The 24305-nt window shown below is 42.9% G+C and overlaps 1 protein-coding gene across 7 annotated transcripts in view; it reads right to left on the bottom strand.

The window, feature by feature from the left end:
- rap1gapa (RAP1 GTPase activating protein a) overlaps positions 1 to 24305 on the bottom strand; it is a 385612-nt gene that overhangs the window by 109133 nt on the left and 252174 nt on the right. The window lies entirely within an intron of this gene.

The raw sequence follows: 24305 nt of genomic DNA, 5'->3' as shown, positions 1-24305 counted from the left end.
AGAAGGACATGAAAACCTTTGACAAGAGTTCATTCCTCTTCATTAAAACATTGGTGTTGTCCCTATTGGAGCCTTTTAATCAGTGATTCTAAACCTGACAAGTCCAACACCCTCCCCTTGGTAAACCTTCCATTAACCCTGTGCTCACTCACTCACCAACCTTCACCAGTTCCCTGTTTAAATGACGGTTTGAGTTTCACATTCGCACATATCAGTGGCTTTTCTGGGCGAATATTATAATTAACCCTTTAATCTACAATTTATAAAGACCCTCAGTCCATGCCAAATAGGACTCATTCCACGTAAATCTTTCTGATTGTCTGCAAGTGCTTTGAGTGATGCAGGTTTTAATAAGAAAGAGTGAAAACCTGTTGGCCAGCAACATCACCAAAGAAGCTGGAGAATGATCTGACAGAGGAGCCTCCAGGGGAAGGCTGTTCCTGGGTGGGGAAACTGCTCAGCATTCTAGTGGAACCATATTCTCCACATATGACCATCACACACCCTTCACAAACAGCCCATGAAGGAAAGCACCAGTACATGGCTGTGGTCACCCAGATCAGACCGCTCACCAAAACTGAGGATCAATTTAGCCTCAAAACACTTGCTGCAGGGTTGAACGTGACACAGCGTAACTCAGCGAGATGTCACAACCAACAGAAATAATCAATATTGAGGAGGACTGCAACAAATTATAGCAGGTCATTCTACATATTGTGTCAAAGGCAAGAAAGGCCATAAAAAAATCAAACTAAACAACAGATTTTATCTCGAGGGGAAAAGAATTGACAAGTAGGGCAGTTATATTAAGCAGAGCCAGTTACTGCCTCATCAGTTTACTTTGATCATCAGTAATGGGATGAAAACTGTCAGTAACAGTGCTATCAAGCAGCACCTGCTCAGCAATTACCTGCTCAGTGATGCCCAGTTTGGGTTCTGCCAGGGCCACTCAGCTCCTGACCTCATTACAACCTTGGTTCAAACAAGGACAAAAGAGCTGGATCCCAGAGGGGAGGAGAGAGGGACAGCTCTTGACATCAAGGCTGCATTCAACTGAGTGTGGCATCACAGAGCCCTGCAAAACTGGAATCAATGGGTATCAGGGGGCAATGGCTCCACTGGTTGGGGTCATATCTGGCACATAGGAAGATGGTTGTGGTTGTTGGAGATCAGTCATCTCAGTTCCAGGGCATCTCTGCAGGAGTTCCTCAGGGTAGTGTCCTAGACCCAACCATCTTCAGCTGCTTCATCAATGACCTTCCCTCCATCATAAGGTCAGAAGTGGGAATGTTCACCAATGATTGCACAATGTTCAGCACCATTCACAACTCCTCAGATACTGAAGCAGTCAGTGTCCAAATGCAGCAAGACTTGGACAATATCCAAGCTTGGGCTGACAAATGGCAAGTAACATTCATACCGCACAAATCCCAGGACATGACCATCTGCAAAAACAGGGAATCTAACTGTCACCCCTTGACAATCAATGGCATTATCATCACTACATCCTCCACTATCAACATCCCGAGGGTTACTATTGACCAGAAACTGAACCTGATTACTGTGGGCTTCAAGAACAGGTCAGAGTCTAAGAATACTGCACTGAGTAATTCACTCCTGACTCCCCAAAACCTGTCTACATCTGTAAGGCACAAATCAGGAATTTGAAATACTCCCATTTGCCTGGATGGGTGCAGCCCCAACAACATTTAAGAAGTTTGACACCATCCAGGACAAAGCTGCAATCAATCAGCAAAATTTACTCCTTTCACTAACAACACGCAGTGGCTTCAGTGTTCCATTTACAGGATGCACCAGATCATCCTACTTAGGCTCATTGAACAGCACCTTCCAAACCCATGACAACTTCTATCGAGAAGTTCAAGGGCAGCAGATACATGGGAACACCACCTCCCTTGCAAGCTCCCCCACAGGCAACTCATCATCCTGACTTGGAAAAACATTACTATTTCTACAGTGTTGCTGGGTTAAAATCCTGGAATTCCCTCCCTAAAGGCATTGTAGGTGTCCCTACATCTGAGAGTACTGCAGTGATTTGAGAAAGCAGCTTATTACCACTTTCTCAAAGGCAATTAACAATGGGCAATAAATGCTGGCCCAGGCAACGATGCCCATGTCCTGTGAATCCATGAATAAAAACAACCCATATCAAGCCTTGGTTAGCCTGAGGAGCATGCCTGATCAGTTCTGGTCAGTATAATATAAACTGGGTACTGAGACTTTAGAGAGGGTCTAGATGTTTTCAAGGTCAACCCAGAACAGTGTTGGTTTCAACATTAGGGGAAGCCAAATTTAATTTTTCATTGTGTTTGTTCAATTTAATTAACTTGGAAGTTGTATGCTTTGGTATTTCTTCTCCCCTACTGGAAGTTTCACGACAACATAATTTTGAACATCATGCATTTTCTTTCGGTTGGATACAGGTTAAAGCTTTTCAACAAGTTTGTTGCCACGATTCTCACCTTGTGTAACTCATTTACTGGAACCTGAGGAATCTGAGTGGGATAGTGTTTTACAAAGAAAAGATGCTTCAAGCAATCACCATGAGTCCAGTTGGACCTTATCGATCAGTTTATTGACTCCAGCAACAACCAGAAACTTGGCTTTTCACACATGGCCTCAGGGTGAGAGAAGAGCTTTGTTATGTATTTAATGAGGGCCTTGTCAAATATCAATTTTTTTTAGTGTGTTCTTGGATCCCATTCTGCATTTGAAGTAGGCTTTCTGTGAAACCTGAAACTTCTGGTTCACTTATGATAATTCAAAGAGTAGTTACAAAGAAATGGAGTGGAACATGATCAAAGCTATTTGATAATGCCAGAAGAACAAGTGTCCAGAACTCCTGACACACCGCATACTGATTAATACTTCATTCCAGCCAAAGTGTCGAATCTCAGGAGGTTCTCTCTATCATTAGATCACAACCAGTGCTCAGGCACTTCACACACAGATAATAGTCTGACTCTCAGGTAACAAACAAGGAGCAATAACTGCTTTAGGAATCTGTAACATGGATTCAAAAATCAGTTCAGAATGATTTAATCTCTGATCTATAAGACGGTTACACTAAACATTATATTTGCAACGGGCAGGTGATGGCCTAGTGGTATTACTACTAGACTATTAATTCAGGACACTCAGCTAATGTTCAGGGGACCTGGATTCAAATCCTGCCATGGCAGATAGTGGAATTTGAATCTGAATTGAGGGTATAATGATGACCAAGAATCAATTGTCGATTGTTGATCAAAACCTATCTGGTTTACTAATGTCCTTTTGGGAAGGAAATCTGCCATCCTTACCCAGACTGGCCTACACGTGATTCCAGATCCATAGCAATGTGGGTGATTTGTACTTGCACTCTGGGCAATTAGGGATGAGCAATAAATGCTGGCCTAGCCAGAGATGTCCGTACCCTCGTGAGTAAATCCTCGTAAGTTTGGGGTTGGGGAAGGGTCGATGCCAAGGGGACTGAGAGGTAAATGGGTGGGGTGGGGAATGGGGCTGGGGGGAGGTAGCTAGGAATACGATAGGTAGATACAGGCGGGGAGTAAAGGTGATAACTCGGAGTGGAGGGTGGGATGGATAGGTGGGAAGGAAGATGGACAGGGCAATGCCAAGTTGGAGGGTTGGATCTGGGATAAGATAGGGGGAGGGGAGGTGAGGAAACTGGTGAAATTGAAATTGATCCCATGTGGTTGGAGGGTCCCAAGGTGGAAGATGAGTCCTTCTTCCTCTAGGCGTCGGTTGGCTTGGATTTGACAGTAGAGGAGGCCCAGGACTTACATGTCCTTAGTGGAGTGGGAGGGGGAGTTGAAGTGATCAATCACAGTGTGATGGGGTTGTTTGGAATATCCCAGAGATATTCCCTGAAAAGTTCCGCAAGTTGGTGTGCTGTCTCCCCAGTGTAGAGAAGACAACATCGAGAGCAATGGTGGCACAGTGGTTAGCACTGCTGCCTCACAGCGCCAGCGACCCGGGTTCAATTCCTGACTCAGGCGACTGACTGTGTAGAGTTTGCACATTCTCCCCGTGTCTGCGTGGGTTTCCTTCCACAGTCCAAAGATGTGCAGGTCAGGTGAATTGGCCATGCTAAATTGCCCGTAGTGCTAGGTAAAGGGGTAAATGTAGGGGAATGGGTGGGTTGCACGTCGGTGTGGACTTGTTGGGCCGAAGGGCCTGTTTCCACATTGTAAGTAATCTAATCTTAAAAAAAAGCAATGGACACAGTAGATGAGGTGTTTGGATGTGCAGGAAAATTTCTACCAGATGTGGAAGGATCTTTTGGGTCCTTGGAAGGAGATGAGGGGGGAGGTGTGGGTGCAGCTTTTACACCTCTTGCAGTGGTAGGGGAAGGTACCAGGAGTGGAGGATGGGTTGGTGCGGACCTAATGAGGGGTTTGTGGAGGGTTCCTGTGGAATGCTGACAGGAACAGGGAAGGAAATATATCTCTGGTGATGGGGTCTGACCGTAAGTGGTGGAAATGGCAGAGTCCCATGAAGAACTAGCAATGCAACTTTTAAAAAGTATACAATGGAAAAACAACTCTGAATAAATGTCAACTATAAGGGCCATTGATTCATTGAATTGAATTGAATTGAATTGAATTTATTTAATTCAGGCAATAAGTTGCATAGTGTTATTAAAATGAATTTTAGGATATAGTGTGCATTCTGATACTCCCCCAGTTACTAACAGGAGAAACAGCCATTCAGCATTGCCTGCCGCACACTTAGTTCCCCTCCCAGACTTCAGCATACAAAACAAAGCTGGCTCTCGTATTTCAGTACTGAGGGAGTGCTGCACTGTTGGAGTTGCTGTCTTTCAGATAAAATGTTAAATTTCTTGCTTGAATGGATAGACAAGATCCCAGGTGACTAGTTCAAAGAGGAGTAAGTATGTTATCCAAATGACCTTTTAATCTGTAACAGACAAAAACAGAAGGTTTGTTCTTTATCAGATTGTGGGAGCTCACTCTGCATCAATTGGCTGCTGGTTCTTCCATTCCAACTATAAGTGTACTTCAAAAGTCTTTCATTAGCTGTGAAATGCTTCGGGTGATTCTGAAAGGTGCGATGTAAATTCAAGCAATTCTTTTCCTCCCCAACACAGACTGATCAGTTTTACAAACAGCACATTGCCAACCTGGGTGTTGCTATAATATGTTTCTTATCTTGCTTAATTATATGAAGATAAATTGAACTGGTTCTAAGCAACTGATGTAAACATGTCAATTGGTCTCTAAATAAAATATTTTAACAATTTGTATCAGCCTTCAGATGACTAATTTCACTGTTGAAAATATTGGAGATGAATATCGGGGCTCTGATTGAAAACATGGATGTCCTGGCTAGATGACAAAGCAGGTGTCTAATGTGTTGCTTTCACATTATACTATTGGGGAGTTGAAGTTGGACCCATTTATTGGAGAAACTGATGCCAGAAAATCCCACAGCAGACTAGAATTTCTAATAACCAGAGGCTGAGAAACAAAAGAGTGAGAGAAAGCGAGAGAATGTGAAACAGATTACTTTTGTGTGTTTGACCTGAAGTAAAATGTCAGCTTTCTTGATCATCCCTAAAAAATACCTACAGGAATATTTATCTTCTGAAAGCTTGAAAAATACGTAAGAGGGATGACATTTCATTGATGCAAATTATTAGTGTGAGGACTGGAACTACACCTCCACACATACTGTTCCTTGGGATATCCTTTACACCAAACCAACTGAAGTACAGGTCGTTCTATGTAAACACTGTCATTGCATTCCAGCGAAATCTCGCTCAACAGAAAATCACGTAATGGAAATAATGGGACCTGGGGAAATAATGGGACCTGGGGAAAAAGTGCGTTTGGAGCAAACCAAAATATCATTCGCGATCGTTCAAAAATCACCCAAAAGTCTAACGCTAACAATAGCACAGCCTGAATTAGGGTTGAAATCAATAACAAAACAAAAGTAAATCTAACACAATACTTTTAAAACAAAATGTAAGAAAGCTGCCCTCTGTACAGTACCCCCCCACAGAAAGCTGGACTCTGAACAGTACCTCTCACAGAAAGCTGCTCTGTCAGTAGCTGACATCAGCTCATTCGCAGAACAAAACGCACAAACTGACCCCCACTGGAGTCGCAGTATTGCCAACAGAGGTACGTGTTCCCCAAAATACCGTTCCCTAATTCTTCAGTGACATTATAGCCAAATTGCACTGGCGAAACAGGCGATATCCTAGAACACGTCTACAGCACTGCTTCCTTACTTCCCTGTGTTTCCTTCCCTAATGAAATTAAAAATGGAACTGAATTTTGTGTTTAAACTAGTCTCTGCTTGCTAAATTTTGATTGCTTTCACAGGTGGAGGACAATTTCCCAACAGTTACAATGTATTGTGATATCATTATCATATCCCACTGGGGCCTCTTTTGAGAACTGCGTGATGGCTCAGTGGTTAGTGTTGCTGCCTCACAGCGCCAGGGACCCGGGTTCGATCCCATTCTCGGGCGACTGTCTGTGTGGAATTTGCACATTCTTCCCATGTCTATGTGGGTTTTCTTTGGGTTCCTCCCATAATCCAAAGATGTGCAGGTCAGGTGAATTAGCCATGCTAAATTGCCTATAGTGTTAGGTGCATTAGTCAAGGTAAATATAGGATAGTGGGGGTGGGTTACTCTTTGGAGGGTGGATGTGGACTTGTTGGACTAAATGGCCTGTTTCCACATTGTAGAGAATCTAATGTATCCCAAAAATGTATTTGTCTGGAGTTTTCTTTCAGAGACAAAGCACTTCCTGTTTTATTTTCCCAGGAGAAAGCTGCCAACAAAGAACTAATGATGTAAAAGGTAAAATTAGTGTTGTCCTGGTGAGCCATAGAGCTGATCTCTCATTATATAGATGACTGGTGGTGGTTTAACATGAGGATCAGTATGCCTCAGGCAAAGGGAGTGGTTGACAAGGAAAATCCTTTGTGTTCGCTTCAGTTTGCATAGGAATTAAATCCACATCATTTACATCACTCTGCATTGCAAACCAGCTATCCTGCCAACTGAGCTACTGTGGCTCACTGCTCTCCGTAGGCAAGCTTAAACTTGGCATCAAACCAGGGATGCCTTGGAGTGCAGTGATGGCAGCAATTGGGTAAGGAGCCAACCACTTTGAATCATTCAAACACAGTAAATCCGGGAGTTAAAAACATTTACAATTCTTTGTTTACATTTATTATGTTATTTGAAAAGTTAAATTTAATGACTAAACTAAGATAGAAACTAACAAAGATACAGACAAAAAGTTATGATTACACCTTCATTCAAAAAGATGCAACTTTGCTGCGGTTTTTGCCGCAAGACTGATAGCAGAAAAGTGAAAATCCTTATGAACTCACAATCATCGAGTGATTGAAGTTTGGAGGGATCTTTATAGACTGGCCCTAGAGGAGCCCAGCTGTCCTTTGGGGTGATTCTGCACATGTCCTGTCTCCGGAGGCTTTTATCAATTTCAGTGGAGAATACAGAAAATGCTGATCATCCCATCATCAACACATAATCCCAGCTGGTAGATCACAAAGAACAAAGAAACTTCCAGCACAGGAACAGGCCTTTTGGTCCTCCAAGCCAGTGCTGACCCAGATCATCTATCTAAACCTGTCATCTATTTTCTAAGGATCTTTATCCCTCGGCTCCCTGCCCATTCATGTAACTGTCGAGATATATCTTAAATGACACTATCGTGTCCTCCCTTACCACCTCCACTGGCAATGTGTTCCAGGCACCCACCGCTCTCTGTGTAAAAAACTTTCCACGCATGTCTCCCTTAAACTTTTCCCCCTCACCTTGAACTCGTGACCCCTAGTAATTGAGTCCTCCGCTCTGCAAAAGGCTTCTAGTTATCCACCCTGTCGGTACCTCTCATGATTTTGTAGACCTCAATCAGGTCCCCACCCCCCAACCTCCATTTTTTAATGAAAATAATCCTAATCTAATCAACCTCTCCTCATAGCTAGCACCCTCCATACCAACAACATCCTGGTGAACCTTCTCTGCACCCTCTCCTTTTGGTAATGTGGCGACCAGAACTGTATGCAGTATTCCAAATGTAGAACCAAAGCTCTATATAACTGTAACATAGAACATAGAACATAGAAGGATACAGCGCAGTACAGGCCCTTCGGCCCTCGATGTTGCGCCGACCGAATCCTACCTAACCTATACTAGCCCAATAACTTCCAAATGCCTATCCAATGCCCGCTTAAATGACCATAAAGAAGGAGAGTTCACCACTGATACGGGCAGGGCATTCCATGAACTCACAACCCGCTGTGTGAAGAATCTACCCCTTACATCTGTCCTATACCTACCACCCCTTAATTTAAAGCTATGTCCCCTAGTAACACCTGACTCCATTAGCGGTAAAAGGTTCTTAGTATCTACCCTATCTAAACCCCTAATCATCTTATACACTTCTATCAGATCTCCCCTAAACCTTCTCTTCTCCAATGAGAACAGCCCCAAGTGCCTCAGCCTTTCCTCATAAGATTTTCCTACCATTCCAGGCAACATCCTGGTAAACCTCCTCTGCACTCGTTCTAAAGCTTCCACATCCTTCCTATAGTATGGCGACCAAAACTGCACACAATACTCCAGATGAGGCCGCACCAGAGTCTTATACAACTGCAACATGACCTCAGGACTCCGGAACTCAATTCCTCTGCCAATAAAGCCCAGTACACCATATGCCTTCCTCACAGCACTATTTACCTGGGTGGCAACTTTCAGAGATCTGTGTACATGGACACCAAGATCCCTCTGCTCATCCACACTACCAAGTAGCCTACCATTAGCCCAGTAATCCATCATCTTGTTATTCCTACCAAAGTGAACGACTTCGCACTTAGCTACATTGAATTCCATTTGCCACATTTCCGCCCAGCTCTGCAACTTATCTATATCCCGCTGTAACCTACCACTTCCTTCCTCACTATCCACAACTCCACCGACTTTTGTGTCATCCGCAAACTTGCTTACCCAGCTTTCAAGTCCTTCCTCTAGATCATTTATAAAGATAACAAAAAGCAATGGTCCCAAAACAGATCCTTGTGGTACACCGCTAGTAACTGCGCTCCAAGATGAACATAATCCATCAACTACTACCCTCTGTCTCCTTCCAGCCAGCCAATTCCTAATCCAAACCTCTAATGTATCCTCAATGCCATACCTCCGAAGTTTTAGCATTAGCCTACCATGGGGAACCTTATCGAACGCCTTACTAAAATCCATATACACAACATCTACTGCTTTACCCTCATCCACTTCCTTGGTCACCTTCTCAAAGAACTGAATAAGGTTTGTGACCTGCCAACTCTTGTACTCAATACCCCGTCTGATGAAGGAAAGCATGCCGTATGCCTTCTTGACCACTCAATTGATCTATGTTGCCACCTTTAGGGAACAATAGACCTGAGCACCCAGATTTTTCTGTATATCAATTTTCCCCAGGGCTTTTCCATTCACCATATAGTTTGCTCTTGAATTGAATCTTCCAAAACTCATCACCGCACATTTGCCCAGGTTGAACTCCATCTGCCATTTCTCCATCCAACTCTCCAATCTATCCATATCCTGCTGCATTCTCTAACAGTTCCTTTCACTATCTGCTACTCCACCAATTTTTGTGTCATTGCAAACTTGTTGATCCGATCACCTATACCTTCCTCCAGATCATTGATTTATATCACAAACAACAGTGGTCTCAGCACGGATCCCTGTGGAACGTCACTGGTCATAATTCTCCATTTTGAGAAACCCCTTTCCACAACCACTCTCTGTCTCCTGTTGCCCAGCCAGTTCTCTATCCATCTAGTTAGTACACCCTGGACCCTGCGCAATTTCACTTTCTCCATCAGCCTATGATGGGGAACCTTATCAAACGCCTTACTGAAGTCCATGTATATGACATCCGTAGCCCTTCCTCATCAATCAACTTTGTCACTTCCTTAAAGAATTCTATTAAGTTGGTAAGACATGACCTTCCCTGCACAAAACCATGTAGCCTATCACTGATAAGTCAGTTTTCTTCCAAATGTAAACAGATCCTATCCTTCAGCAGCTTCCCTATAAGTCAGGTTCACCACTCTATAATTACCTGGATTATCCCTGCTATCCTTCTTAAACAAGGGGACAACATTAGCAATTCTCCAGTCCTCTGGGACTTCACCTGTGTTCAAGGATGCTGCAAAGATATCTGTTCAGGCCCCTGCTATTTCCTCTCCCGCTTCCCTCAGTAACCTGGGATAGATCCCATCAGGACCTGGGGATTTGCCCACCTTAATGCCTTTTAGAATACCCAACACTTTCTTCCTCCGTATGCCAACTTGACCTAGAGTAATCAAACATCTATCTCTAACCTCAACATCTGTCGCTAAATTGCCCGTAGTGAAGGGGTAAATGTAACGGAATGGTTCTGGGTGGGTTGCTCTTCAGAGGGTCGGTGTGGGCTTGTTGGGCCGAAGGGCCTGTTTCCACATTGTGAGTAATCTAATCTAATCTAATCTGTCATGTCCTTCTCCTCGGTGAATACTGACACAAAGTACTCATTAAGAATCTCACACATTTTCTCTGACTCCACCCATAACTTTCCTCCTTTGTCCTTGAGTGGGCCAACCCTTTCCCTCCTTACCCTCTTGCTCCTTATATATGATTGTTTATTACATTATTAAAACACTATTTGAATTATCCCCATAATAAATGAGACAAAGGAACAAGGGACATTGCAAACTGCTTCATCATAGATACCTTCTGATGTGAATTGAAATAAAACATTCCATTTCAGAATCATATAACAAGTCTCTCCCGAAATGTTAAACAGACTCAAATATTTTTCTTTATTGAGCTTTTTTTCTCCATGACTCATGGATATTCATGCGGGGTTCGTACAAAACTGCAGGAAATTAAAAGGCACGAAGGCTATTTTAAAACTGCTATTCTTGGGGTTTTCATAAAAGTCCCGTTTCCAGCCTCTACCCATGAATTCACCCCCAGTTTATTGAAATTTATAAGTCACTCAGCAGCTGCCTCACAAAGTCTCCACACACAGGTTTACTCCCCCATGAAAATGATTCAGTTATGCAAATGCTGGAAAGAGTCATAAACAGGTAACAGAAGTATATTTTTTCCTAAATAATGCAGCAATGCTTTCACTATAGCAGCCAGGCACACCAGCAGCTTACATTTTATCTGCCGGATCAGATTATTAGGCAAATAAAGCGTCCATTTCACATCATTAGCATACTACACATTTACATCTGAAAAATAAAAAAACATAAGGACAAACGTGCAATTGTGCTTTCAGGAGCTAGGTCTTTAAAATAAAACATCGCAACTATAATTCCCACCTCTTTTAATTTCCTCTCACTGTAAATGCAGCTTCCAGCTGGAAGTACAGTAGCACCTCAGTCAGCTTTCACTGGCTGTTGGTGGTTTGTTCAGACTCAACCACAGAGACCTCAAGTTCATCCAAACAGAACCACCCATTGACCAAGCTATCAGCACATTCAGGAGGAAGGCTTTGTCATGTGCCTTCATCTGAGATAGAGTGGCAGCAGGGGCTACTACAATGGTTACAGCATTCCCCTGGCCATTCCCAGCTCCTATCACAGTTTCAAATCTCAGTGTAAAGTTCATGTAGAGATCAAATCAGAACTCATAGAACATAGAACATAGAACATAGAAGGATACAGCGCAGTACAGGCCCTTCGGCCCTCGATGTTGCGCCGACCGAATCCTACCTAACCTATACTAGCCCAATAACTTCCAAATGCCTATCCAATGCCCGCTTAAATGACCATAAAGAAGGAGAGTTCACCACTGATACGGGCAGGGCATTCCATGAACTCACAACCCGCTGTGTGAAGAATCTACCCCTAACATCTGTCCTATACCTACCACCCCTTAATTTAAAGCTATGTCCCCTAGTAACACCTGACTCCATTAGCGGTAAAAGGTTCTTAGTATCTACCCTATCTAAACCCCTAATCATCTTATACACTTCTATCAGATCTCCCCTAAACCTTCTCTTCTCCAATGAGAACAGCCCCAAGTGCCTCAGCCTTTCCTCATAAGATTTTCCTACCATTCCAGGCAACATCCTGGCAAACCTCCTCTGCACTCGTTCTAAAGCTTCCACATCCTTCCTATAGTATGGCGACCAAAACTGCACACAATACTCCAGATGAGGCCGCACCAGAGTCTTATACAACTGCAACATGACCTCAGGACTCCGGAACTCAATTCCTCTGCCAATAAAGCCCAGTACACCATATGCCTTCCTCACAGCACTATTTACCTGGGTGGCAACTTTCAGAGATCTGTGTACATGGACACCAAGATCCCTCTGCTCATCCACACTACCAAGTAGCCTACCATTAGCCCAGTAATCCATCATCTTGTTATTCCTACCAAAGTGAACGACTTCGCACTTAGCTACATTGAATTCCATTTGCCACATTTCCGCCCAGCTCTGCAACTTATCTATATCCCGCTGTAACCTACCACTTCCTTCCTCACTATCCACAACTCCACCGACTTTTGTGTCATCCGCAAACTTGCTTACCCAGCTTTCAAGTCCTTCCTCTAGATCATTTATAAAGATAACAAAAAGCAATGGTCCCAAAACAGATCCTTGTGGTACACCGCTAGTAACTGCGCTCCAAGATGAACATAATCCATCAACTACTACCCTCTGTCTCCTTCCAGCCAGCCAATTCCTAATCCAAACCTCTAATGTATCCTCAATGCCATACCTCCGAAGTTTTAGCATTAGCCTACCATGGGGAAACTCTTCTGCTATCTTGTGATTTGATCATGAGCATAGTGGACTTTCAAAAGATGCATAATCCCTCACACATCGATAAAGATCTGCAATCAGGTGAGGTATCAGTATATTCAGGATGGAAAAATGGCTGGGACAAGCTGCCCTTTTATACCATGCAGTGCAAACAACATAGCTTTTGATTTTTCTGCATTTATGATTGGATTGAAATGCAAAAAGTGAAATAGCTCCAGAGAGGCCAGTCTCCCTTTATTTACACATGGAGAATCCTTGACACGGACCCAGCTCCCAAAGTGAACAGCATCTCTGATCCTCCTGTTTCTTGTTGTCAGCCAGGGCTCCCTGATTAGACTAGATTAACTGTCCCAATCTGGGAACTCATATTCTATGAGGGCCACCTGGTTGACCTCATTATAATCACTGCACAAGATTTGTGAAAGGGATTGTTGCATTTTTGAAAAGAAAACTACTGTAACTCACTGTATTGGGGATGGGGTTTGGTTGTCGAGAGTCTGGTAATGGGTGTCAACTGGCCAACAAGTAAGTGACTGGCAGCTGAGTAGCTGAACATCTTCTTGATAACAATGATAGTTCCAGAAGCTTTGGCACTCAGGAAGGGGAGGTAACATACCTCTCTGCAGCAGAAAATACCTGAAGCCTGAAGGAGGCCAGTGATCTCCTCCCAACAGTTGCTATAAGTTGATGCTTTTAACTCATAAGTCAGAGACTTTGTCATTTGTGAACCAGTTGCTCGGTGTCTCCTGTAAGTACCTGGAGAAGTGAGACTGAAGAACATCAAGTCTTGAACCCTGTGCACTGGGACCTTTGAACTGCCTTCCCAAGTTTTCCCTCTACTCATAACATTTGTCGCTTATCTGTAAGTCTGTGTGTGTATGTGTGTTTTTTTGGGGGGGCACGGGTTTATGAGAGGGTGAGAGTTTTAATTGCTGGAGCTATATGTCATCAGTTCATTATTGTTTATCTGTAGCTGAATCTAATTAAACTCAATAAATGTTAATCTTTGTAAAGTACAGAAACCAGTTCTGTCTTTTCTCTTAACTAGGTCTAAACAGACAGATAAATTGAGGAATTTTGCAAAATTTGACAAAATCTTTAAGTTTTGTGACAAGTCTGGGAATAATGGGGCATGATTGCTGCTGTGCCTAACAAAAGACAGCTCTTAAATAGAAACTATTCTTGGAGAGGAAAGATTTAAAAAATAGGGAAAAGGGTTAACAGTAATAAAAAAGGGAAGATCAGAAAAAAGAACAGGTTGCATCCAGGAGGAAATATGAACAGTATAATCAAACTAAGCTGCAAGATTTTTAAATGTGAGCAGTTACCATGGAAACCAAAGGCAGATAATTTTTTGCAAGCGCTTGCTTTGTTCATCAAGATTTTTTGTTCACGTTTTTTGCTGCTTATTGTGCAAATGCATTTGCCAACTTTACACATCATTATTTTCCTGCAGATATATTTTTATATTAACAATTGATTCATATGAAAATAAATTTAACTGCAAAATCATTCTCTGACCATGTTTATGAATTTAAAATGAGTACTGCATAAACAGAGAGATGAACAATTCAAGCTTTTCACTTGTAACCCACTGGTCCAGAATCACAAGAATACTAAATCTTATTGGGAACAACAATTTTACTGCATGAGAAGAGGATGCTGATTAGATGGCAAGTAGGCTCTAATTGGTCAATGTGTTGGCATGGAGAAAGCACCAAGCTTTTGTTTAAATTCAAACAAGTTATATTGTCTTTGAATGGTTCGGGCTTTGCCAGTTATCAGATCATCAGTCAGGTTTGTTTACACATGCAAAAAGCTACATTTGTTTAATGTGGTGCCCCATCCTTTATAAATAGAAAGAACATGTCCACGCACTGCACCTTTCCAACTAAATTAAAAATTGCAGGATATCCATTCCTTGATGTATTCTCCATGGCAATGTATAGACCAGAGTCCACTGTCCAGTCAGTTAGCACCTTTTTCTCGTGCAGTATGAATTGTTGTGCCCTTTGAGATTTTGGCGGTCACTCTGTTCTGACAGGTGCAAGCAAATGGTTTCAGTAGTATGTCTCTATTTTACAGTAATAGCCAATTATCAAGTAACTATTTCAGATCAAAAGCAAACAAGTCACTTGCTAAACTGACAGTAAGCGAAAAAAGTTAATCTTGCTTTGTGGAAAATATTTAGAGTCCTCAGATATTGCAGCAATAATCACTTCAGAATGAATAATTGGAAATGACAAATTATCCTTAAACAAAGTCTGGTTGGAATCTGTGACTGAAATTCTGTTCCCCACAAAGCGGTAGAACCTGGAAGGCAACGGAAAGTTTAGAGGCTTAATGATTTTTTTGTTGTTGGATTAGACTATCATGGGACTCAGAGTAAAAGTGAGAAATGAGTTCAAATATACTGAAGCCATGATGGAGTCAAACAGCAGGGTCTGAGTGGCTTATTTTTGTTCCCATTACCCTGGTTATGTCTTGCCTCCCCTCCTACACATCCCGACTCAATCTGGGTAAGCTTTTCATAGATGCTGCAAACTCTCCAATAATCCATGTGACTGACCATGCCTTGTTTACATGGAGCTGAGCTATATCCTAATTGTTTACATGCTCACACAGGTACGGAGCTGAGCTATATCCTAATTGCAAATACAGGCTTTCCGAAGAAAGAATCTTTAAGCCACTTTGAATATCCAACACGACTGGCATCTTACCAGTGGAATGATACGTCAGTAAGATCTAACTTCTCTGTTTCTTGCCTCTTCTGGCTATCAGAAGAAACTGTACATTGGAAAAAATACCTCTGTCCATCAATGGGCAGAAAATCCATCATTCAGCTCTGAGTCAGTGACAGGGCAGGAGCAGGGTGCAGACAGCTGCCTTCAGCAACCCTGCGCTGAGTCAGGGACTCCATTCAGGAAGTATACCGCTGCATAATTATTGAACAAGTAATTTGCAACAACAACTCAGATGGTCATTTCTCATCCAACCACAGAATATAAACAAACCTGTTATCTGGAAACTCCTTCAGAATTGTCATGCCAATCTTAGCTTCAAAATCCCATAATACTGTTTAACAAAGCTGACATGAAATTCAAAACACATTTACCTCCAGATGTCAAAATAATTTTTTTGTTTTTCTGAGGACTCCTCGAGTGATGGTCAATGTTATTTGTCTGGTGCGATGGTTACTTGTCACTTGTCAGCCCAAACCTGGATATGGTCCAGATCTTGCTGGATTTGGACATGAACTGCTTCTTTATCTGAGTAGTTGTGCAGTCATCAGGTATCATCCCCACTTCTGGCTTTATGATGGAGGGAAAGTTATTGATGATGTAGCTGTAGATGAATGGACCTAGGACACTACCCTGAGGAACACCTGCAGAGATGCCCTGGACCTGGGATGACTGACCTCTAACAATCACAACCATCCTCTTATGCACCATGTATGACTCCAACCAGTGCAGGGTTTGCCCTCGATACCCATTGACTCAGTTTTTGCGAGGACTTCTTGATGCCACATTCAGTCGAATGCAGCTTTGATGTCAATGGCTGTCACTCTCTCCTCCCCTCTGGAATTCAGCTTCTCCATGTTTGAACCAAGGTTATAATGAGGTCAGGAGCTGAGTGGCCCCGGCAGAACCCAAACTGGGCGTCACCGAGCAGATTATTGCTGAGCAGGTGCTGCTTGATAACATTTGAGGATGGAAAGTAGGCTGATGGGATGGTAATTGGCCGGTTGAATTTGTCCTGCTTTTTATGTAGAGGACATATCTGGGCAATTTTCCACATTGTCAAGTAGATGCCAGTGTTGTAACTGCACTGAAAGAAGTTGGCTAGGTTCTGGAGCACAAGGCTTACAGTACTATTGCAGGAATGTTGTCAGGTCCCACAGCCTTTGCAGTATGCAGTATCTCCAACTGTTTGTTGAAATCACGTGGAGTGAATTGAATTGGCTGAAGATTGGTATCTGTAATGCTATGGAGGACTGGAGGAGGCCAAGATGGATCATTCAGTTGGCACTTCCGGCTGAAGATTGCTGTGAAAGCTTCAGCATTGTCTTTTGCTCTGATGTGCTGGGCTCTATCATCATTGAGGATGGGGATATTTGTGCAGTCTCTTCCTCCTGTGAGTTGTTTATTCATGACGGGATGTGGCAGGACTGCAGAACTTAGATCTGATCAATTGGTTGAACAATATCTGATATGGAGCCACTAAGATTGGAACAAGTGCCAAACACCTGTTCAATGAAGAAGATCTGAAGCAATGGTTTAAAGGAGGAGAGTGGTAGTGACAGGGAGATGGGGTTTAGAAAGGAAATTTCAGATCCTAGAGCTCAGGCAGCTGAAGGCAGTGTGAATAAAATTGGGGCATTTAAGACTGAAAAGCAATGCAAGAATTTACACATCATGTACTTGAATCTCATTCACTTGACTGTAACAATGTTTTTACTCAGATGTGATTAATCAGTGTTGTTCTTTCCCTTAAAGACACTTGGCCCTTCTGTGTAGACAATTGTGAACTGACTCACCAACTATAGCAGTGTGTTCCAGCGGCGAAGTGCCACTATACCGCAGGCAAATTAGCAACTAACAGGCTCCTGCCAACGTGACACAGGAATTTCTAACCTTCTGTTGCCAAGTGCCTTCAACTACAAACAAGTAATTGGCAGCAAACCTCTGAATCTGTTCATTTCTCAGCCACAATGCTTAAGGTTTTGTTAATTCCCCAGTCACTGAAATACTATAGTACTCTTTACACCTCCATACGTTAGTAGCAAGAACCTATTTTACTATCTGAGGTGAGACAAACTCTCAGCACAAGCTAATTTTATGAGTATGTTATGACACATTGTTGTCTTATCAACAAAATTTTATGCAACTTAAACTCCTAGCAAACTATAGACCTTCAAAATTGGTCAAAGTTTGCTGTCTATACTTTCTTAAAAGGCTCTTAAAGGGTTTTCAAAAATTAAAAGATAAGCAGCTGAACATGGGAGGAATGGAGGGATATGGACCAAGGGAAGGTCGAAGGGTTTAGTGTAATTTGGCATCACGTTCAGCACAACATCGAGGGCCGAAGAGTCTGTTCCTGTGCTGTCCTGTTCTATGCTCTATGTTCACGTAACCACCTTGTGCTTATGGTTTTGTAAAGAAGCTCCTATAACATCAGATATTAACAGCTTTACAAAGATGCTACATTATCACAGACTCTATAGTTGGTTCTAGCAGAGCAATGATTTTGTTTGCCAACAGTTCTGCCGGCCCCACACTGGGCAGTGGGTCACCCACCGACATGATCATTTTACAAAAATTCACTTTACATAATTGTGCTGGTATTAAGCTTATAACAAACACATTAAAATTACAAGTGCAAAACTCAGGTCTTTTGTAAGTATTATTGAATTCTTGAGGTTAGGTGATACCGAGAAGACAAACAGGACTACATTAGCAGTTTGGTTAAAATAAGGTGCTTTTGAGGGTGACAAGCTGTTATTGCACCTGTCTCCTACCAGTCTCTGATCAAAGTGGAACTGCGTATTACACATAACATATTTCCAGGCTTGAGTGCAGATTAATTACAGGCCATTGGAGTCATGTCTTCAAAAATCAAAACCAACCTTACTCATTGGTTCCTGACTAAATTAAAAATTGAAAAAGCATTAGGGAATTTGTAAGTTTTTAATTTATAAAGCATGCATCAAAGCTGAAATTGATCTGATCTGGCTTGAGACCACTCCTTCAAATGGTCTCACACTGGTCACAGATTTACGGCTGCTCTAAAAAAAATCTGAAACCAATCAGAAACAATAATGATGATAAGCAGTTCTGAAAAAAGAGTCACTGGACTCAAACTGTGAACTTTACTTTCTTTCCACAGATGCTGCCAGACCTGCTGAGTTTCTCCAGCAATTTCTGTTTTTGTTTCAGATTTCCAGCATTCACAATTCTTTGCTTTATTTTGTTACAGGCATTCCTGTATTGTTTTTAATTAGGAAGGACACACCAAAATAGTTGACAGAGATGGAAGGGACAAAACCATGGAATACTACACTAAAGGAAGGATGGTCAAAGATGTTTAAAGAGGGAAATAAATAAGATGAAGATTCAGAGGATTTGTAACAAATTACATTCATATTTCATTGCATTCAAGGTGTTATATCCCAAGGTGCTTCACAGAAAATTTATTAACAAATTCTTACACATGGAAGGGGATGTTAGGTTGGATAACCAGAAGCTTTGTCAATGAGGCCAAATCTACTAAAGGAAGGTGAGGGAGATGGATGGAGAGATTTTGGGAGGACATTCCACTTTTCAGGGCATAGGCAAGTGATGACATGGCCAGAAATGATGGAATCAATTAAACTGGGAATGCTCAAGAAGCCAAAACTGGAGGAATGCAGATATCTCCAAAGGGATAAGGGAAGATGGGGAGGTTAGAGGTCATAGAGGGATATGAAAACAAGAATTCAAAGTTTAAAACTGAAGCCTTGTTTAACAGTGTGGACCAGTGAACACAGAAGATGAGTGGAACTTTGTTGAGTTAAACAGGACAGCAGTTGAAACGTTTACTGGAAAAGTCACATCTGGAGGCAGCAATAGCATGGAGGGTTTCAGCAGCAGCTGAGCTGAGGCAGTGTCAAAGCTGAAATGATGAAGGCATTTGCAGACAATCATACAATCATCTCAGGGTGAAATAAAACATGAAGATTGCAAAATAACTGAGCAGTCAGTTCTCAGGGGAGAGACTTGGCTTTGATATGGTGGGAAAGATATTCAATTTGGAGAAAGTGAGGACTGCAGATGCTGGAGATCAGAGCTTAAAAATATGTTGCTGGAAAAGCGCAGCAGGTCAGGCAGCATCAAAGGAGCAGGAGAACCGACATTTCGGGCAAAGTCCTTCTTCAGGAATGAGGAAGGTGTGCTAAGCAGGCTAAGATAAAAGGTAGGAAGGAGGGACTTGGGGAGGGGCATTGGGAATACGATAGGTGGAAGGAGGTTAAGGTGAGGGTGATAGGCCGGAGAGGGGTGGGGGCAGAGAGGTCAGGAAGAAGATTGCAGGTCAAGAAGGCGGTGCTGAGCCTGAGGGTTGGGACTGAGATAAGGTGGGGGAAGGGGAAATGAGGAAGCTGGAGAAATCTGCATTCATCCCTTGTGGTTGGAGGGTTCCTCGGCAGAAGATGAGGCACTCTTCCTCCAGGCGTCGTGTTGCCATGGTCAGGCGATGGAGGAGGCCAAGGACCTGCATGCCCTTGGTGGAGTGGGAGGGGGAGTTAAAGTGTTCAGCCACGGGGCGGTTGGGTTGGTTGGTTGGTGCCGGTGTCCCAGAGGTGTTCTCTGAAACGTTCCGCAAGTAGGTGGCCAGTCTCCCCAATGTAGAGGAGGCCACATGGGGTGCGGCGGATGCAGTAAATGATGTGTGTGGAGGTGCAGGTGAATTTGTGATGGATATGGAAGGATCCCTTGGGGCCTTGGAGGGAAGTGAGGCGGGAGGTGTGGGCGCAAGTTTTGCATTTCTTGGGGTTGCAGGGGAAGGTGCCGGGAGTGGAGGTTGGGTTGGTGGGGGGGTGTGGATCTGACGAGGGAGTCATGGAGGGTGTGATCTTTCCGGAACGCTGATAGGGATGGGGAGGGAAATATATCTCTGGTGGTGGGGTCTGTTTGGAGGTGGTGGAAATGACGAAGGATGATACGATGTATCTGGAGGTTGGTGGGGTGGTAGGTGAGGACCAGTGGGGTCCTATCCTGGTGGCAATTGGAGGGGCGGAGTTCAAGGGCAGAGGAGCGGGAAGTGGAGGAGATGTGATGGAGAGCATCGTAGCGGGAAGTGGTTGATGATGCTCTCCGCCGCTTATGCCCGAAACGTCAATTCTCCTGTTCTTTTGATGCTGCCTGACCTGCTGCGCTTTTCCAGCAAGATATTCAATTTACTTGAGCAGTTTAACTTGTTCAGGTTTTTTAAAGTTATAGTTAGGGCTTACATTTATTTTTGTTTTTGAAATGACATTTCAAGCTGTAGACATCTGATCTATTCTGATATTTGATAATTATATGATAATCAATGGCTTAATATATTATCTTTATGTGTAGACATTTATACATACCTTGAGGCAGAGAGAAAGAGGCAGTGAAAAACAGGGCTGTAATGAGCCGGGAGGGATTGAGCCATGGAACATCTTATGTGCCAATAACTTTATGGACAATGTAAAGCACCACAACATAATCTCTGCGGCTCTCCAATTCTCTGTTCTCAAAACAACATCTCAATTTCCTCAATTCTTTCTTCTAATTTCTCAGAACAAGCGACATCCTAATAATCTTCCAGTGTACCTTTACTACTGCATCAATGTCCTTCTTATGGGAAATGCCTTAATCTGCACACAAAACCTTAATGGTGGTCCTACAACAGTTTTGTACAGATTCCTCAGTACATCAGTTTTTAATTTTCCATCTTACGGGTATGAAATCCAGTAGTGTTCACTTTATTTCATGAAATTATGGATCTGGAGTACTGCTGCTTCTCATATCCTGCAAATATGACCTAAAGCTGTTCTTTGCATCACATCACTCTGCCAACCATTAACCTTCCCCCAAATTTTAGTTGTTACTGATCATTCAGAGTGATGACAAAGGAATTTTTGCCCTGTGTAAAACATTCTACATACTGTATGTGCTCAGTTTTAATTCTTTTCTATCTTTCATAACAGGTGTGTCTGCACAATGATTATCTGTGTTTTACACAGAGCTTCACACACAATGTTCCATGTGGCTGATTTCACATCTACAGCCCGCTGCGATTCCCCCATAACTCACCTCCAGAAACGTGCAAAGCTTCTTCAACTCTTCCACTGCAGGCACCATCCAAATTAGCAACAACTGAAAATGTACTGCAGCATTTGCTGCAGATGTTTCTCAGAGAGAATATCTACACCGATTCGAGGTCTTCTGCATTTCCCCTAAAATTTGATTTTAAATTTGTTATTTGGTATTTTGGAAGAATGAAGGTAGAACACAAAGTCCCAGGGTACCAGGGTGCTGGCTTGTGTACAGCTGAATGAGCCGGTTGACCACACGTCAGATTCCCATCTGCTGCAGTCCGACTGCAGCCAGGGTTCTGTCCTTTTGGCAAGTCACCGCAATGAGGAATATTTAATATATTCCTGGATGTTAGTGAAGAAGGGAGGGGTCAGTTAGACACCTGCTAACATTAACATTTAACCAGCATTTGGGAGACTGCTGGGCAGAACAAAGTTTGGCTTCTGTCAGTGCAGGGTAATGATACAGCTGTCTGCATACAGACCCTGATATTGTAACTAAGAGCAAATAGTAACCCGAATCTGGTAGTGCGATTTCAATTTCGATGAAATTGAACTGAGTGGGGTACCTGGAGGATCACAACGTGCTGAAACCCCACGGTACATTCTATAAACACATCTATTTAGCTGGTCTGCATCATCTAACAACAGCACAGTAAACCATAAAACTAACAATCAGCACCAAGTGCTGTGTTTGTCACCCTAAAACGAAACAGGAATCCCAATGGTGAGACATTTAAGTGAGAACATTGTCCTCACCAGAAAGATAGCAGACAGGGGCTCACAGAGTATGTGAAGGCTTTGAACTGCAGGTAGCTGGAAATGGAAACTGCTGCCTTTGTCTTAACTTGCAGCAAGTCTAGGTCCTCTCTCACCCTATGCTTGTTGACCTATCGTGGCTCCCAGTCAAGCAAAGTCTTGAAATACTTATTCTTTTTTTCAAATACTTTGCCCCTCCTTCTCTCTGTAACCTCCTTGGGTCCCACAATCCCTGTGCTCCTCCAATATTGACCTTTAATGAACTCCGAATCATAAACACCCCAGCATCGGTGGCCAGACACCAGTGTGGAACATTAGTTTCTCAAAGGGTCATGGGTCTTTGGTACCCCCTTTCCCTGAGAGTGGGTGAGGTAGTCAATGGATAGTTTTAAGGCAGGAGCAGATAATTCTTGATTAACAAGAGAGTCAAAGGTTATTGGGCAGAGTTGGAAGGTGGAACAATGGCCTATTTCTAACTTGTATGTTCATACATCATCAGTTGCCTGGATCCCAAAGTCTGGAATTAATTTCTGACACCTCTCCACCTCACTTCCTTCCTTTAAGATGGTCCTTAAAAACAACTCTGTCATCATTTTGTTGCTCTCCAATGGTTCCTTAGCTGACTTAGTGTTGCAATTACTGTTATATTACTCCTGCAAAACATCTTGCTATGTTTTATTATGTTAAAGGTGCTACATGAATACAAGTTGTTGTTGGCTTGATTTGATCCAGCATCTAATCAGTGGCTGCCTTCAGGGTCTTTTATGATAATCCAGCAGTTACATGCTCATAATTACTGAGATGAGTTTTTATTCTCGATTTATTGAATGAATTTAATGAATTTCAGGGAGCTAGGGTGGAAGCTGAGAGCTAGAACAAACAGAGTTGTTATCCCTGGTTTGTTACCTGTGCCACATGCTAGTGAGGCAAGGAACAGGGAGAGAGAGGAGTTGAACATGTGGCTACAGGGATGGTGCAGGAGGGAGGGATTCAGATACCTGGATAATTAGGGCTCATTTTGGGGCAGGTCTGACGTCTACAAATAGGATGGTCTACACCTGAACCATAGGGGTACCAATAACCCGGGGGAAATCTGCTAATGCTCTTCAGGAGGGTTTAAATTAATTTAGCAGGAGAATGGGAACCTAAATTGTAGCTCCAGTGTCCAGAAGGTTGAGAGTAGTAAGGTCAGAAATATGGTTTCAAGGTCGCAAGAGTTCACCAGCAAGCAGGAAGTGATTTGAAGTGTGTCTAGTTCAATGCCAGGAGCATCCGGAATAAGGTGGGTGAACTTGGAGTGTAGGTTGGTACCTGGGACTTTGATGTTATGGCCATTTCAGAGACATGGATAGAGCAGGGACAGGAATGGTTGTTGCAGTTCCAGGATTTAGATATTTCAGTAAGAACAGAGAAGGTAGTAAAAGAGAGGGAGGTCATAGAGTCATAGAGATGTACAGCACGGAAACAGACGCTTCAGTCTAACCTGTCCATGCCGACCAGATATCCCAACTCAATCTAGTCCCTCCTGCCAGCACCCTGCCCATATCCCTCCAAACCCTTCCTATTCATATACCCATCCAAATGCCTCTTAAATGTTGCAATTGTACCAGCCTCCACCACTTCCTCTGGCAGCTCATTCCATACACGTACCTGTGGTATTGTTAGTCAAGGACAGTATCATGGTGGCAGAAAGGATTTTTGAGGACCCGTCTACTGAGGTAGTATGGGCTGAGGTTAGAAACAGGAAAGGAGAGGTCACCCTGTTGGGAGTTTTCTACAGACCTCTGAACAGTTCCAGAGATGTAGAGGAAAGGATAGCAAAGGTAATTCTGGATCAGAGTGAGAGTAACAGGGTAGTTGTTCAAGGG

This window comes from Hemiscyllium ocellatum, chromosome 37 (assembly GCF_020745735.1).
Source record: "Hemiscyllium ocellatum isolate sHemOce1 chromosome 37, sHemOce1.pat.X.cur, whole genome shotgun sequence".
Lineage (NCBI taxonomy): Eukaryota > Metazoa > Chordata > Chondrichthyes > Orectolobiformes > Hemiscylliidae > Hemiscyllium > Hemiscyllium ocellatum.
This window is presented reverse-complemented; position numbering and strand designations above follow the sequence as displayed.